We start from the raw sequence: 18,135 nt of genomic DNA on the forward strand, positions 1-18,135 counted from the left end.
AAGTGAAAGTGAAGTCTCTTAGTCATGTCCAACTCTTAGCGACCCCATGGACTGCAGCCTACCAGGCTCCTCCATCCATGGGATTTTCCAGGCAAGAGTATTGGAGTGGGGTGCCATTGCCTTCTCTGCTAGGTAGTTAACAGTGGACAATTATCAATAGGCCTGTGGTCATACCCAAAAAGCATAATAGTAGTTATGATTCTATTCAGTTACACAGATAATTAGGGTATTATTTTAGGCAACAGAGAGTCTAGGTACGAGCCCTGGGGCTCTTCCATCCAGTGGGCCTGGTTTTCCAGTTGGTATATCATTTCCATAGATACTGGGCATATAGCTCAAAGTCCACAATCCGGCCCAAGATGGAGTCCTGCTTTCAAGATGGAGCCTGTTCTGTCTGTTTCCTCCTTCATTCCCTTTTCTTGATGCTCTTAACTCATATGAGCATCATTCATAGGGATATATTGCGCTCTGACTCTCCGACCTCCAATTTGGGAGAACGACATCAACCTTTGGGTTACAAAGTTCATAGTACATTGTAAAATAAAGAGTTCACAAGGCAGAACTATCAAGGCAACTATAACAATGGTAAATATAGTTTTCCACCAATCACCCTTCATCCAAGATAGGACCGAAGTCCAAAAAGGAAGATTATCATCAGACATAACTTTTAACTGACCTTTCATGTCATCTAGGGTGGCTGATACATAGCCAGATAAATCAGGAATGTATGGACAACATTCAACTTTAACTATAGCACCAGTCCCTCTCTGTACTGAAACTATGGTTAGTCTCAAGATGATACCAGCAAGTCCTTGTAGCAGCAGTTGATTGTAGAGCTTCATCTCTTCTTCTTCTTTAAGATGCTCTTGGGTTCATGGGGATCAGTGGGGTCCTTCTGTGTAGTCCACTCGGTGTCCTCTGGGTCTGCATGGTATGCTCTCTTCACGCTCGTGTGATAGATCCAGGGAGTGACACCTGCAACTTTAACTGCCGTAGGGGTGGTTAGAACAACAGTATATGGACCCTTCCAATGTGCCGCCAAGGAGTCGTGTTTCCAGTCCTTGACCACACCTGATCCCCAAGCACAAATTCGTGAATCTGTTCCCCAAGGGGGAATGGCACCCTTTCTTGTATAAACTTCATTACCTGATTTATTACCTTACCCAGTTGTTCCATCTGCTGTGAAATCCCATCTTCTCTTACCTGAGGCAAATTTGTTGACACCTGTTTTATTATGGGAGGGGGCCTCCCATATACAGTTTTGTCTCAAGATGATACCAGCAAGTTCTTGTAGCAGCAGTTGATTGTAGAGCTTCATCTCTTCTTCTTTAAGATGCTCTTAAAGAAGAGACGAGCCATGGGACTGTGGGGTCATCGTGAGTCTGAGCAGAGCCGTCAGAAACAAGTCCACCCAGGAACAGTCTCTGAGATCCACTTGGAGAGTGTCTCTTTAAGTGTCCGGTTGGTTCCTTCCACCATCCCAGAACTCTGGGGCCTATATGCTGTATGTAATTTCCACTTGATGTTTACAGTTTTGCTTACTTGTTATACTAAATCAGCTATGAAAGCTGGGCCATTGTCCGATCCAATGCTGGTAGGAAATCCAAATCTGGGAACTATCTCCCTAAGCAGGCACCAGGCTACTTTTGATGCTCTTTCAGTCTGGGTAGGAAAAGCTTCTACCCATCCCGAGAACGTACATACTACGACCAGCAGGTAATGGTAGTATTGGTGAGGTTTCTTTTCAGTGAAGTCCACTTCCAGGTGTTCAAACGGCAGCATGCCTTTTACCTGAATCCTTGGAGGTTTCTGTCTGTGCCAAGAGGCAGCATTGACCTGTGAGCAGGCAATGCAGTTCTGAGAGTTTGTCCTGTATAGGGAAGAGAGGCAAGGAACCAAGAAATATTTTCGAATTAGCTCTTCCAGTTTATCATGGCCTAGATGGGTCGCTTGGTTTGTTTGGCTTACCAGAGTGGGTGCCAGCTCCTCTGGTACCAATAATTTGCCACTTGGCAATTCCCACCATCCCTTTTCAGTCTTGATGGCCCCTTCTGCTTTGGCTAGTTGGTTTTGGGCTTCAGTGTATTTTGGAGAGTCTAGCGTTAGCTCAGTTATCTCCGCCAAAATGGAAGCTTTAATAGGGATTTCACTTGTCACAAGCCCTCGGCTGCTTGTTTAGCGGTCTTATCTGCCAGTCTGTTCCCTGAGCCCGGGGGGTATCCTCTTTTTGACGTCCTCAGCAGTGTATGACTGCAACCCTTTCTGGTTCCCAGGCAGCATCTAATAGGGCCTTGATTTCTTCCTTATTTTTAATATCTTTTTCACTGGCTGTCAAAGGCCTCTCTCCTTATACAGAGCCCTGTAATGTGGCAAAAGCATACCTGGAGTCTGTGTAAATGTTTGTCTTCTTATCTTTTGACAGCTGGAGGGCCTGGATTAGAGCATATATTTCGGCCTATTGAGTGGACCAGTGTGATGGCAGAGAGCTAGCCTCAACGATGGTTTCTTCCATGACTACTGCCTATCCCGACAGTCATTGTCCTTGTTTCACCAGGCTGGTGCCGTTGGTGTACAGGACCAAATCTGGATCCGGGATTGGCTGGTCTCTCAAGTCAGGTCTGCTGGCATATTTCCTTGCAATCATGTGAGGGCCCACCTTCTCCCACAAGAAAGAGAGTAGCCAGATTCAGGGCCTGACAAGGCTTAGTAGTAACATGGGGGTTCTCACATAACAGTCCCTGGTATTGAGTAATCCGGGATGTTGACAGCCATTCATGGGGGTCCCCTTGCAGGAGAATGTTGACCTCATGTGGGACTTTTACGAACAAATCTTGGCCCAAAGTCAGCTTGGTTGCCTCCCGGACCAGTAAGACAACTGCAGCAACTGCACATAAGCATCCCAGCCACCCAGTGGCAACATTGTCCAGCTGATTAGAGAAAAGTCACTGGTCTGTCCCATGTCCCCATAGTCTGGGACAACACTCCCATAGCCACCTTGTCCTTTTCAGTCACATAAAGAGTAAATGGCTTAGCAAGGTCTGGCAGGCCCAAGGCAGGTGCTGACATAATTGTACTGGGTTTGAGTTCTATTACCAGTGGGACTTGTTTTGCAAGCCTGGGGTGGGTTGTCTTCTGCCCAGACCCCAGGGAATTGTTGAGTTAACTGTCTCTCTTGACTGTTTAGCCTGTCCCGTGTCCCTTCCGGGAGATCGTGCAACCTCCATTCATCTTGAGGGGTTACTGAGAGGAAGAGTAGATAGGTGGTTGAGCCCACTCGAACAGTGGGTCTTTTGTGGGGGGTAAGGTCACTTGTACCCCCAATTTAGACAGCAAGTCTCTTCCTAACAAAGGTACTGGGCATTCAGGGATGTATAAAAATTCATGAGTCACTGGGTGTCCCCCCATCTGACATTTTCAGGGTAGGCTGGAGACACAAAGGCTGCATTTACCACCATCTGAGACCCAGCAGCCTCTGGCTGGGTCCATTGGCATATTAAGTCTATAGGCCTCTCACAGTCTTTCGCAGAACTCAGAGGGTGATTCGCTTTCCCTTTGAATCACTTCGGAGGGTTTTGTGATACTCATAGCTTTTTAGGCCCCCTTCTTGACACCTTGTAAAATAGTCACCCAATATCTCTCCAGGTGGCCCCTCCCTTCCTCTCTGTTACAGTCCCAACTGGGCCTCTTATCAGGGGTGGCTAGTTCTGCCCACCACTGCGGGTTTGTGGTACCCTCAGGTACCATTTCTCGTAACCATTTTCTGGCCTCAGTTAGGATCCTGTGTCTGTCCTCAGTGCTGAAAAGGGAGACTAGTAGTTGGATTATGTCATCCTATGTAGGGTGGTGGGTTCGAAAAATAGTCTCCATTAGCCTAATCATGGCTTGTGGCTCCCCCACGCTACGGTGGAGTGTGTCTCTGCCAGTTTAATATATCGGTAGAGGAAAATGGCTGGTAATAATAGGCTACAGGGGGCGGATGGCAGTGCCCCATGCGTCCTGAACTGGAGGCTATTGTAGCTCTCTGAGGGGCATCTGTAGGCATCCCCCTGTTCCTTGGCAGAGCATAGCTTCTGTCTAATTGCTGTGTTTTCTTCCCCCTTCCCATCAGTACTTACTGGGAGAGGTGGATACAATCTAGGAGGTTCAGCTGAGGTGGAATTCGGGGGGCGTTGACCAGAGGTCTCTATTGCTGGGATTGGAGCCTGCCGAAATGGCGGCTCTATGAACTCTGGGAGAGCTGGTGGAAGAGCAGTGGCTGCTGCAGGAACTTCACCTGGCCCTGGATTGGTCAGTAAGGCGGCCTCTGGACCTGGTGGAACACTGGGAGGCAGGCACGTCATTATCCAGTATGTGGGAGGAGTCAGGTCATCCCTGTCCAAATCCTGTAGAATTTCCTTTTTTATCATCAGTCAATTTTTGTGCCATTAATATTTTCCCCTTTCCCTTCTGGATACAGAACCTTGTCCAAGTAGGAGGGTCTTGAGCTAACCCTAACCATGAGTCAATATATGGATATTGATCCAGGTGTCCTGGCTCTCCTGTGACTACTGTATAGACTGCTTCCACTATTTTAAAGTTCATGGTGTTCTCTGGTGGCCATTCTACTCCCATAGGGGGCCATTCGACCTCACAGAGTATGTGGAGGCAGTTAGGCTTCATCTTCACCCCATAGTCTCCTCAAAATCCCTTCTTTAAATTTTTAATCATGCACTCCAATACAGTTGCCTTAGATTCACTTCCCCCCATCTTGCTACCTTCTCGGACCTTCTTCTACTTTTCCTTTTCGTCTGTCTACAAAGTTCTCAGTACCCTATGTACTTCTGATATTTCCACTCAATGACACTTAAATTGCCATTCTGCCTCCTTCCTATTTGAGGTGAGAAGAGCCTTACCTGCCAGATCCCAGAGGGAGAAGGGGGATTGGCTTGTCTTCACCTGCCGGTCAGCACAGCCAAACCAGAACACCACGTGATCCAAGACTGTTTCTCCCTTAACTTTTAAAGTCCATTCTGCCTTGGTGGGCTTGATCAGGTGTGGATGAAAATACAGATGGGTTAAATATCCCACGTCCCAGGCCATCTCCGGAAAAGCCAATTTGTACTCACTTATGTATCCCCTTCCTTCTAGCATGACAGTTCCGAGGGGGTCAAGAATTTCTAGCAGATGGGACACCTCCTTGGGAAGGGCAGAATCAGTTCAGTTCAATCACTCAGTCGTGTCCGACTCTTTGTGACCCCATGAATTGCAGCATGCCAGGCCTCCCTGTCCATCACCAACTCCAAGAGTTCACTCAAGCTCATGTCCATCAAGTCGGTGATGCCATCCAGCCATCTCATCCTCTGTCATCCCCTTCTCCTCCTGCCCTCAATCCCTTCCAGCATCAGGGTCTTTTCCAAGGAGTCAACTCTTCACATGAGGTGGCCAAAGTACTGGAGTTTCAGCTTTAGCATCATTCTTTCCAAAGAACACCCAGATCTGATCTCCTTTAGAATGCACTGGCTGGATCTCCTTGCAGTCCAAGGAATTCTCAAGAGTCTTCTCCAACACCACAGTTCAAAAGCATCAGTTCTTCAGCGCTCAGCTTTCTTCACAGTCCATCTTTTAAATCCATACATGACCACTGGAAAAACCATAGCCTTGACTAGATGGACCTTTGTTGGCAAAGTATTGCCTCTGCTTTTGAATATGCTATCTAGGTTGGTCATAACTTTCCTTCCAAGGAGTAAGTGTCTTTTAATTTCATGGCTGCAATCACCATCTGCAGTGATTTTGGAGCCCTCCAAAATAAAGTCTGACGCTGTTTCCACTGTTTCCCCATCTATTTCCCATGAAGTGAGGGCAGAATACAAGCACACAAAAACCAAGTTTCTTCTCCTAAAAATCCCCTGGCAATTGCTTGGTAATAATTTTCCTCAAGACGGCATGGACACCACCTCCTAAATGACCTTCACAAATTTCCTTCCTAAGCCCTAACACATTCGTCAACCTGTGTACCAAGAAATCGTTGCCACCTACCTATTCTAGGCTCCATCTGTGCTCCTTCTAATCCCTCCCAGGTGGGTGATCAGGCCCCCTTTTCCACCCTACCGGGTGGGCTCCTCCTCACCTGAGCGCTCAGTTCCCCTGCTGCCGTCCACTACCTGCTAACATGAAAGGTCCGGGCATTGAGAAGCAGAATCCTTCCAGAAGGGCGAGGCGCCTTCCCCCCTCTAGAATATTCGAGCCGCAAGGCCTTGGAGTAGTCCCAAATGGGACTTGTCTCCTCAAAGTGAGGGGTTTCCCGGCCCATGCACCAAATGTTGTAGCCATGTGTCCTGGGAAACAAACTCACTCAGAAGGACAATGCAGATAGTGGAGTGCAGTTTATTATACTGGTGGGCCCAAGGCAGAGTCTCCTCTTAGCCAAGGACCCTGCCAGTTTTTCTGAAAACCTTCTATACCCTAAGTGTACGTGCCCAAACCCACTTCCCCCAATTCCCTGAAAGTAGTCTGAACAAAGGAAAAGAAAGATACAATCAAAGTTAACCCATGATTCATATGCCTTAAGCCTAGGTAGTTAACAGTGGACAATTATCAATAGGCCTGTGGTCATACCCCAAAAAGCACAATAGAAGTTATGATTCTATTCGGTTACACAGATAATTAGGGTATTCTTTTAGGCAACAGAGAGTCTAGGTACGAGCCCTGGGGCTCTTCCGTCCAGTGGGCCTGGTTTTCCAGTTGGTATATCGTTTCCATAGATACTGGGCATATAGCTCAAAGTCCACAATCCGGCCCAAGATGGAGTCCTGCTTTCAAGATGGAGCCTGTTCTGTTTCCTCCTTCAATTCAACAAATATTTGTGACTTACTGTGTGCCAGGTGTTGGGAATAGGCCAAGTAGAACTCACACAAAATTGTGAGGTTGTGTTGTTTTTGGTCTTTCAACCACACCCCCCCCTCCCCCCACCCATGCCTTTATCATCTACTGCTTTTCTTCTCTCCACTGGTTCATTTATGGGAGTCCCCAACATTGGTCATTCAAAATTGGATATTTTGCTCTCACCTTTCATACTAATGGTGGAATTTCAGGAATTTGGAGAGAAAAAGAAAAAATTTTTTTCTGGCTTCTTCAAGTCATACCACACAGATTGTGGCTATCTTTGAACGCTCCAACTCTAAAGTCAGATTAATAGTTTGCCTCCAAGGCAGTTATGACTTCTAAAGAAAATAGTTTCATGAATGAGACAATATGCAAGCTGAAGTTGTTGACTCAGCACCCCCTCAGCAGGGGCAGAGGCTCCGCCCAACAGCTCCTTCTCCTTCCCTGCAGACCAAAGGGCATCAAATGATAGGGAATGCAAGAGAGAGAGAGCGGCTGTGGTGGGGGGGGGGGGCGGGGGGGGCGCGGGGGGGGGCGCAGGTGGCGGGGGGGCAGGGGGGGTGGCCGGGGGGAGCCTCTGTCCTTATCTGTTGTGTATGTAGTAGGTTGCCAAACTTGCCAGTTTGGTTGCAAGCCACACAGCAGTGGACAAGATCAGAGGAGCTTCACCACCCTGATGCTTCACCATAGTTATTTTAGTGTACGGGGTTTTGGTAATAGTATTGAAGATTTTGGTGCCAGAATTTCCATTTTTGTTTCCCCAGTCATTATTGACCTCCAAACTTTAGTAAATTGTATCTTTGCTTTTGTACAGTAAGAAGTTCTGTCTAGACATTTTATTCTACTTTTTGAGTTCTTTTTACCTATCTTCAGCCTTTTCCCCAGGAAAAAAGGGGGTTAAAACCCCCAAATTTCTATCTCCAGCCAGGAATTGTTCCTGTACATCCAACTCCTGACCTGCTATCTTCATTTGTGCACCTAATGGACATTTCAAACTGAACAGTCTGCTGACTTTCACCCTTCTTCCCTACCTTCTCTACCTACCTGCTTCACCATCTTAATGAACAGCAATTTCATCTTTCCATTTGCTTAGATCCAAGATCACAGAGTCATCCGTGGCTTCTCTTCTTTCTTACACACCCTGCATTCAGTTCTTCAGAAAACTCTGTTGGCTTCATCTTTAAACTGTATCCAGAACTGAACAACTTCTCATTACTTATTTCATGACCATGCTGGCCTCTGCTGCCACCATCTTCCACACAAATTATTTTAGCCTCCTTATCTTTCTCCTTACTTATACCCTTGCTCCTCTGCAGCCATTTCTCAGCAGAAGTTCATGTACATGGAATCCTAGAACATGTACATTTTTGCATCTGGCTTCCTTCACTCAGCATACTTTTGAGATGCATCCTAGCTGTTAGGTATATCAGAAGTTCACTCCTTTTTAATTAATGAGTATTGTTCCACTGTGTGCATATACCCTGGTTTGTCTATCTGTTCACCTGTGGATGGGTATTTGGATTGTTTGTGAATAAAGCCATCATGGACATTTAATGTAGAAATCTTTGTGTGGACATATATTTTCCCTTCATTTAGATAAATACTTAGAGGTGGAATCTCTGGGTCATATGGTATAGGTATGTTTAACTTCATAAGAAAGTGCCAAAGTATTTCCCAAAGTAGCCATACCACTTTACATTCCTACCAGCAGTATGTGAAACTCTGTGATATTGTCAGCAACTTATAATGCTAGCCATTTTATGGCAGGTGTGTAAGTGGCAGCTCATTGTGGTTTTATATTATGTTTCTCTGATATCTAATGATACTGAACTTTTTTATATGCTCATTATCCATCATTATGTCTTCTTTTGTGAAGAGCCCATTCAAATCTTTATTTCTTTATTTTTGTTTTTTGTCTTATTAGTAGTAAGAGCTTTTAAAAAAATACAAGTTCTCCCTGCAAGTTCTTTGTCAGATTTTTGAATGTTTTCTCCCAGTCTTTGTTTTGCCTTTTCATTCTCTTAATGCTGTTTTTTTGGGAGCAAACATTTTTAAATTGGATGAAGTCTAACATTAATTTTTTCTTTTTTGTTTTGACCTCTTTATTTACTATTTACAAAATCTTACCTTTGGGAAATCTTGTAAGTGCTATAAGCCTCAGTTCCTGCTTCTATAAAATGGGAAGGATAACACTCTTTCTTTCTTAAGGTTGTGGGGACTAGGTAAGAAACTCATGGTAAATATCAAATACATGTGAATGATTGTTCTGAGATATTAGAATATATAGTGTGATGGGCTATAGTAGACTATTCCTCCATCTTAACCCAGGATTCTTTAGGTATTCCTTACAATAGGGCATCTCCTGACAGGTATAAGGTAATGAAATCAGCAATGGCATTCTCTGGCTGTTGTTTCAGGGTAGCCCATCGTCCCACCTCAACCAATCAGAACTGAGGGGAAGGATTTCTTTCCTAGGTGAAAGGTCTCCTAAGCCCACACTGGAGAACAGTGTAGCCCTTAGCAAAATTTTTACTATTGCTCCCTTTTTAAATGGAGAAGGAAATGGCAACCCACTCCAGTACTCTTGCCTGGAAAATCCCATGGACAGAGGAGCCTGGTAAGCTACAGTCCATGGGGTCACAAAGAGTCAGACATGATTGATTGACTTCACTTTTTCTTTCCTTTAAAAAAAAAAATTCCTTGAAAATAATTAGAAGTCTCAAGGACCCACAGGCTTTAATTGAGTCATGGAGCCACAAATCTTGTGGTTAAAACCTGATTAATGATTTTCACTAGTATGTGGGTAACTGGAAAGTGAAATCTATGAAAAAATATTAAGAAGGCAGTGAAGAAGGCAGTGAAGATGGAACAATTATGTAGAGATTAATGTCAAGGTGATTGACTCATCCCAGTTTTCCCAGGACTTTTCCAGTTTTTGCACTGGAAGTTCTATATCCTTGGAAAGCCCTCAATCCTAGGCAAACTTAAAGGTATAGAAAAGGGAATTCCTTGGCAGGCCAGTGGTTAGGACTCTGAACTTTCACTGCTGAGATCTGAGTTCCATCCCTGGTATGGGAACTAAGATCCTGAAAACTGTAGTGTGGCCAAAACAAACAAAAAAAAAAGTGAAGAGAAAGGTGTGGTAGAAAGAAAATATGAAAGGACACAGGAGTTCTTGCCTGGACTTTTGCTGTGCTTTAGCTGGGTAATCATAGCAGTTGCTCAACTTCTTTGTGTCAGTTTTACACAAACACTGACCTGGGTAAAAACATTTATTTGTAGTTGTTATATTGAATCTACCTGTTGTTGTCACCTTCTACTTACCTGTATTTCTCACATTGCTTTTGCCTGTTCATCATTTCTTTCCTTAGAGTGGTAGGCCATCAGCAGTCATCAGAATGTCCCCTAAATACAAAAAGGAAAAATTCCTAGGTCCAGAAAAATAAGGAGAAATGACTTAGTGCCAGTAAGAGAAGAATGTCAAAGTTTAAAACCTGGCTGTTAGGTCTAGTAAGTTGTGGCAGAAGTACTGTCTTCTCTAGTGCCAGTAAGAGAAGAATGTCAAAGTCCAGAACCTGGCTGTTAGGTCTGGTGAGATGACAGAAGTATTGTCTTCTTCTTTTTTTTTAATTTAAATTTATTTATTTTAATTGGAGGTTAATTACTTTACAATATTGTGTTGGTTTTGCCATACATCAACATGAATCCGCCATGGGTATACACGTGTTCCCCATCCTGAACCCCTCTCCCACCTCCCTCCCCGTACCCTCCCTCTGGTTCATCCCAGTGCATCAGCTTCAAGCATCCTGTATCCTGCATTGAACCTGGACTGGCGATTCATTTCTTATATGATATTATACATGTTTCAATGTCATTCTCCCAAATCATCCCACTCTCTCCCTATCCCTCAGAGTCCAAAAGACTGTTCTACACATCTGTGTCTCTTTTGCTGTCTCCCATACAGGGTTATTGTTACCATCTTTCTAAATTCCATATATATGCGTTAGTATACTGTATTGGTGTTTTTCTTTCTGGCTTACTTCACTCTGTATAATAGGCTCCAGTTTCATCCACCTTATTAGAACTGATTCAAATGTATTCTTTTTAATGGCTGAGTAATACTCCATTGTGTATATATACCACAGCTTTCTTATCCATTCATCTGCTGATGGACATCTAGGTTGCTTCTATGTCCTGGCTATTATAAACAGTGCTGCGATGAACATTGGGGTACACATGTCCCTTTCAATTCTGGTTTCCTCGGTGTGTATGCCCAGCAGTGGGATTGCTGGGTCATAAGGCAGTTCTATTTCCAGTTTTTTAAGGAATCTCCACACTGTTCACCATAGTGGCTGTACTAGTTTGCATTCCCACCAACAGTGTAAGAGGGTTCCCTTTTCTCCACACCTTCTCCAGCATTTATTGCTTGTGGATCGCAGCCATTCTGACTGGCGTGAAATGGTACCTCATTGTGGTTTTGATTTGCATTTCTCTGATAATGAGTGATGTTGAGCATCTTTTCATGTGTTTGTTAGCCATCTGTATGTCTTCTTTGGAGAAATGTCTATTTAGTTCTTTGGCCCATTTTTTGATTGGGTCATTTATTTTTCTGGAGTTGAGCTGTAGGAGTTGCTTGTGTATTTTTGAAATTAGTTGTTTGTCAGTTGCTTCATTTGCTATTATTTTCTCCCATTCTGAAGGCTGTCTTTTCACCTTGCTTATTGTTTCCTTTGTTGTGCAAAAGCTTTTAAGTTTAACTAGGTCCCATTTGTTTATTTTTGCTTTTATTTCCAGTATTCTGGGAGGTGGGTCATAGAGGATCCTGCTGTAATGTATGTCAGAGAGTGTTTTGCCTATGTTCTCCTCTAGGAGTTTTATAGTTTCTGGTCTTACATTTAGATCTTTAATCCATTTTGAGTTTATTTTTGTGTATGGTCTTAGAAAGTGTTCTAGTTTCATTGTTTTACAAGTGGTTGACCAGTTTTCCCAGCACCACTTGTTAAAGAGATTGTCTTTAATCCATTGTATATTCTTGCCTCCTTTGTCAAAGATAAGGTGTCCATATGTGCATGGATTTATCTCTGGGATTTCTATCTTGTTCAATTGATCTATGTTTCTGTCTTTGTGCCAGTACCATACTGTCTTGATGACTGTGGCTTTGTAGTAGAGCCTGAAGTCAGGTAGATTGATTCCTCCAGTTCCATTCTTCTTTAAAGATTGCTTTGGATATTCAAGGTTTTTTGTATTTCCATACAAATTGTGAAATTATTTGTTTTAGCTCTGTGAAAAATACCATTGGTAGCTTGATAGGGATTGCATTGAATCTATTGATTGCTTTGGGTAGTATACTCATTTTCACTATATTGATTCTTCCTATCCATGAACATGGTATATTTCTCCATCTATTAGTGTCCTCTTTCATTTTCTGTGGAAAATTCTTCAAGAGATGGGAATACCAGACCACCTGATCTGCCTCTTGAGAAATTTGTATGCAGGTCAGGAAGCAACAGTTAGAACTGGACATGGAACAACAGACTGGTTCCAAATAGGAAAAGGAGTTCGTCAAGGCTGTATATTGTCACCCTGTTTATTTAACTTCTATGCAGAGTACATTATGAGAAACACTGGGCTGGAAGAAACACAAGCTGGAATCAAGATTGCCGGGAGAAATATCACTCACCTCAGATATGCAGACGACACCACCCTTATGGCAGAAAGTGAAGAGGAACTAAAAAGCCTCTTGATGAAAGTGAAAGTGGAGAGTGAAAAAGTTGGCTTAAAGCTCAACATTCAGAAAACAAAGATCATGGCATCCGGTCCCACCACTTCATGGGAAATAGATGGGGAAACAGTGTCAGACTTTATTTTTCTGGGCTCTAAAATCACTACATATGGTGACTGCAGCCATGAAATTAAAAGACGCTTACTCCTTGGAAGGAAAGTTATGAGCAACCTAGATAGCATATTCATTACTTTGCCAACAAAGGTTCGTCTAGTCAAGGCTATGGTTTTTCCTGTGGTCATGTATGGATGTGAGAGTCGGACTGTGAAGAAGGCTGAGCGCCGAAGAATTGATGCTTTCGGACTGTGGTGTTGGAGAAGACTCTTGAGAGTCCCTTGGACTGCAAGGAGATCCAACCAGTCCATTCTGAAGGAGATCAGTCCTGGTATTTCTTTGGAAGGAATGATGCTAAAGCTGAAACTCCAGTACTTTGGCCATCTCATGCGAAGAGTTGACTCTTTGGAAAAGACTCTGATGCTGGGAGGGATTGGGGGCAGAAGGAGAAGGGGATGGCAGAGGATGAGATGGCTGGATGGCATCACTGACTCGATGGACGTGAGTCTGAGTGAACTCCGGGAGTTGGTGATGGACAGGGAGGTCTGGCATGCTGCGATTCATGGGGTCGCAAAGAGTCGGACATGACTGAGTGACTGATTTGATCTGATCTTGATTTCTTTCACCAGTGTTTTATAGTTTTCTATATATAGGTCTTTAGTTTCTTTAGGTAGATATATTCCTAAGTATTTTATTCTTTTCGTTGCAATGGTGAATGGAATTGTTTCCTTAATTTCTCTTTCTATTTTCTCATTATTAGTGTATAAGTTTGCAAGGGATTTCTGTGTGTTGATTTTATATCCTGCAACTTTAGTATATTCATTGATTAGTTCTAGTAATTTTCTGGTGGAGTCTTTAGGGTTTTCCATGTAGAGGATCATGTCATCTGCAAACAGTGAGAGTTTTACTTCTTCTTTTCCAACTTGGATTCCTTTTATTTCTTTTTCTGCTCTGATTGCTGTGGCCAAAACTTCCAAAACTATGTTGAATAGTAGTGGTGAATGTGGGCACCCTTGTCTTGTTCCTGACTTTAGGGGAAATGCTTTCAATTTTTCACCATTAAGGATAATGTTTGCTGTTGGTTTGTCATATATAGCTTTTATTAGGTTAAGGTATGTTCCTTCTATTCCTGCTTTCTGGAGAGTTGTTTTTTTTTTTTTTTTTATCATAAATGGATGTTGAATTTTGTCAAAGGCTTTCTCTGCATCTATTGAGATAATCATATGGCTTTTATTTTTCAATTTGTTAATGTGGTGTATTACATTGATTGATTTGCAGATATTGAAGAATCCTTGCATCCCTGGGATAAAGCCCACTTGGTCATGGTATATGATCTTTTTAATGTGTTGTTGGATTCTGATTGCTAGAATTTTGTTAAGGATTTTTGCATCTATGTTCATCGGTGATATTGGCCTGTAATTTTCTTTTTTTGTGTGGCATCTTTGTCAGGTTTTGGTATTAGGGTGATGGTGGCCTCATAGAATGATTTTGGAAGTTTACCTTCCTCTGCAATTTTCTGGAAGAGTTTGGGTAGGATAGGTGTTAGCTCTTCTCTAAATTTTTGGTAGAATTCAGCTGTGAAGCCCTCTGGACCTGGCCTTTTGTTTGCTGGAAGATTTCTGATTATAGTTTCAATTTCTGTGCTTGTGATGGGTCTGTTAAGATTTTCTATTTCTTCCTGGTTCAGTTTGGTGAAGTTGTACTTTTCTAAGAATTTGTCCATTTCTTCCACGTCGTCCATTTTATTGGCATATAATTGCTGATAGTAGTCTCTTATGATCCTTTGTATTTCTGTGTTGTCTGTTGTGATCTCTCCATTTTCATTTCTAATTTTATTGATTTGATTTTTCTCCCTTTGTTTCTTGATAAGTCTGGCTAATGGTTTGTCAATTTTATTTATCCTTTCAAAGAACCAGCTTTCGGCTTTGTTGATTTTTGCTATGGTCTTTTTTGTTTCTTTTGCATTTATTTCTGCCCTAATTTTTAAGATTTCTTTCTTTCTACTAACCCTGGGATTCTTCACTTCTTCCTTTTCTAGTTGCTTTAGGTGTAGAGTTAGGTTATTTATTTGACTTTTTTCTTGTTTCTTGAGGTATGCCTGTATTGCTATGAACTTTCCCCTTAGCACTGCTTTTACAGTGTCCCACAGGTTTTGGGTTGTTGTGTTTTCATTTTCATTCGTTTCTATGCATATTTTGATTTCTTTTTTGATTTCTTCTGTGATTTGTTGTGATTTGTGTGAACAACAGCAGCAAGTTGTTCAGCCTCCATATTTTGGAATTTTTAATAGTTTTTCTCCTGTAATTGAGATCTAATCTTACTGCATTGTTGTCAGAAAAAATGCTTAGAATGATTTCAATTTTTTTGAATTTACCAAGGATAGAGTTATGGCCCAGGATGTGATCTATCCTGGAGAAGGTTCCGTGTGCACTTGAGGAAAAGGTGAAATTCATTGTTTTGGGGTGAAATGTCCTATAGATATCAATTAGGTCTAACTGGTCTATTGTATCATTTAAAGTTTTTGTTTCCTTGTTGATTTTCTATTTAGTTGATCTATCCATAGGTGTGAGTGGGGTATTAAAGTCTCCTACTATTATTGTGTTATTGTTAATTTCCCCTTTCATACTTGTTAGCATTTGTCTTACATATTGTGGTGCTCCTATGTTGGGTGCATATATATTTATAATTGTTATATCTTCTTCTTGGATTGATCCTTTGATCATTATGTAGTGTCCTTCTTTGTCTTTTTTCACAGGCTTTGTTTTAAAGTCTATTTTATCTGATATGAGTATTGCTACTCCTGCTTTCTTTTGGTCTTTATTTGCATGGAATATCTTTTTCCAGCCCTTCACTTTCAGTCTATATGTGTCCCCTGTTTTGAAGTGGGTTTCTTGTAGACAACATATATAGGGATCTTGTTTTTGTATCCATTCAGCCAGTCTTTGTCTTTTAGTTGGGGCATTCAACCCATTTACGTTTAAGGTAATTATTGATAAATATGATCCCGTTGCCATTTACTTTATTGTTTTGGGTTCGAGTTTATACACCCTTTTTGTGTTTCCTGTCTAGAGAATATCCTTTAGCATTTGTTGGAGAGCTGGTTTGGTGGTGCTGAATTCTCTCAGCTTTTGCTTGTCTGTAAAGCTTTTGATTTCTCCTCCATATTTGAATGAGATCCTTGCTGGGTACAGTAATCTGGGCTGTAGGTTATTTTCTTTCATCACTTTAAGTATGTCTTGCCATTCCCTCCTGGCCTGAAGAGTTTTTATTGAAAGATCAGCTATTATCCTTATGGGAATCCCCTTGTGTGTTATTTGTTGTTTTTCCCTTGCTGCTTTTAATATTTGTTCTTTGTGTTTCATCTTTGTTAATTTGATTAATATGTGTCTTGGGGTGTTTCGCCTTGGGTTTATCCTGTTTGGGACTCTCTGGGTTTCTTGGACTTGGGTGATTATTTCCTTCCCCATTTTAGGGAAGTTTTCAACTATTATCTCCTCAAGTATTTTGTCACGGTCCTTCTTTTTGTCTTCTTCTTCTGGGAATCCTATGATTCAAATGTTGGGGCATTTAATATTGTCCTGGGGGTCTCTGAGATTGTCCTCATTTCTTTTAATTCGTTTTTCTTTTTTCCTCTATGATTCATTTATTTCTACCATTCTATCTTCTGCTTCACTAATCCTATCTTCTGCCTCTGTTATTCTACTATTTGTTGCCTCCAGAGTGTTTTTGATCTCATTTACTGCATTATTCATTATATATTGACTCTTTTTTATTTCTTCTAGATCCTTGTTAAACCTTTCTTGCATCTTCTCAGTCCTTGTCTCTAGGCTATTTATCTGCGATTCCATTTTGATTTCAAGATTTTGGATCATTTTCACTATCATTATTCAGAATTCTTTATCAGGTAGATTACCTATCTCTTCTTCTTTTGTTTGGTTTGGTGGGCATTTATCCTGTCCCTTTACCTGCTGGGATTCCTCTGTCTCTTCATCTTGTTTATATTGCTAAGTTTGGGGCGGCCTTTCTGTATTCTGTCAGTTTGTGGAGTTCTCTTTATTGTGGAGTTTCCTTGCTGTGGGTGGGGTTGTACGGGTGGCTTGTCAAGGTTTCTTGGTTAGGGAAGCTTGTGTCAGTGTTCTGGTGGGTGGAGCTGGATTTCTTCTCTCTGGAGTGCAATGAAGTGTCCAGTGATGAGTTATGAGATGTCAATGGGTTTGGAGTAACTTTGAGCAGCCTGTATATTGAAGCTCAGGGCTGTGTTCCTGTGTTGCTAGAGAATTTGCATGGTATATCTTGCTCTGGAACTTGTTGGCCCTTGGGTGGTGCTTGGTTTCAGTGTAGGTATGGAGGCATTTGATGAGCTCCTGTTGATTAATGTTCCCTGGAGTCAGGAATTCTCTGGTGTTCTCAGGATTTGGACTTAAGCCTCCTGCTTCTGGTTTTAAGTCTTATTTTTACAGTAGTCTCAAGACTTCTCCTTCTATACAGCACCATTGATAAAACATCTAGGTTAAAGATGAAAAGTTTCTCCACAGTGAGGGACACCCAGAGAGGTTCACAGAGTTACATGGAGAAGAGAAGAGAAGAGAGAGGAGGGAGTTAGAGGTGATCTGAATGAGACGAGGTGGAATCAAAAGAGGAGAGAGCAAGCTAGCCAGTAATCACTTCCTTATGTGCGCTCCACAGTCTGGACTGCTCAGAGATGTTCACGGAGTTATACAGAGAAGAGAAGAGGGAGGAAGGAGACAGAAGTGGCCAGGAGGATAAAAGGGGGGAATCAAAAGGAGAGAGACAGATCCAGCCAGTAATCAGTTCCCTAAGTGTTCTCCACCGTCTGGAACACACAGAGATTCACAGAGTTGGGTAGAGAAGAGAAGAGGGAGGGAGTAGACAGAGGCGACCTGGTGGAGAAAAAGGAGAGTCCAAAGGGGGAGAGAGCAGTCAAGCCAGTAATTGAGCTCCCAAGTAAAAATGGGTACTGAAGATTGGGTTCTTAAAGGTACAAAATGGATAACAAATACCAAAAAGCAAAGATTAAAAATCTAGAGTAGAGGTTGGATTTTCAAAAATACAATATTAAAGAAAAGAATAAAAAAAATAAAAACAAAGTCACAAAAATTATAAAATATATATGTATATGAAGTTTGCTTTAAAAAATAGGGTCTTTTTTTTTTTGCAAAGTAATAGGTTATAAAAATGACAATTAAAGGAGTAATAGAAGACTTAAAAATTAAAATTAAAAAAAAATTTTAAAAATGATCGTAAAAATAGTGAAAATATATCTAGGACTTTCTTTGGTGGTGTTGTGGGCAGTTCATTTTCGGATAGTTCCTTGGTCCGGCTTATATTTCTCAAGATCTATAGGCTCCTTCCTATGTAGTTGGTACTAACTACAGGGTTTTAATCTATTGTGCCTGTCACTTCCAAGGCGGTTCCCT

General features: G+C 42.0%; 1 protein-coding gene across 5 annotated transcripts in view; it reads left to right on the plus strand.

Moving 5' to 3' along the window:
- Positions 1-18,135, plus strand: part of LOC107132925 (uncharacterized) — a 471,858-nt gene that overhangs the window by 258,798 nt on the left and 194,925 nt on the right. The window lies entirely within an intron of this gene.

Source organism: Bos taurus, chromosome 11, assembly GCF_002263795.3.
Source record: "Bos taurus isolate L1 Dominette 01449 registration number 42190680 breed Hereford chromosome 11, ARS-UCD2.0, whole genome shotgun sequence".
Classification (NCBI taxonomy): Eukaryota; Metazoa; Chordata; class Mammalia; order Artiodactyla; family Bovidae; genus Bos; species Bos taurus.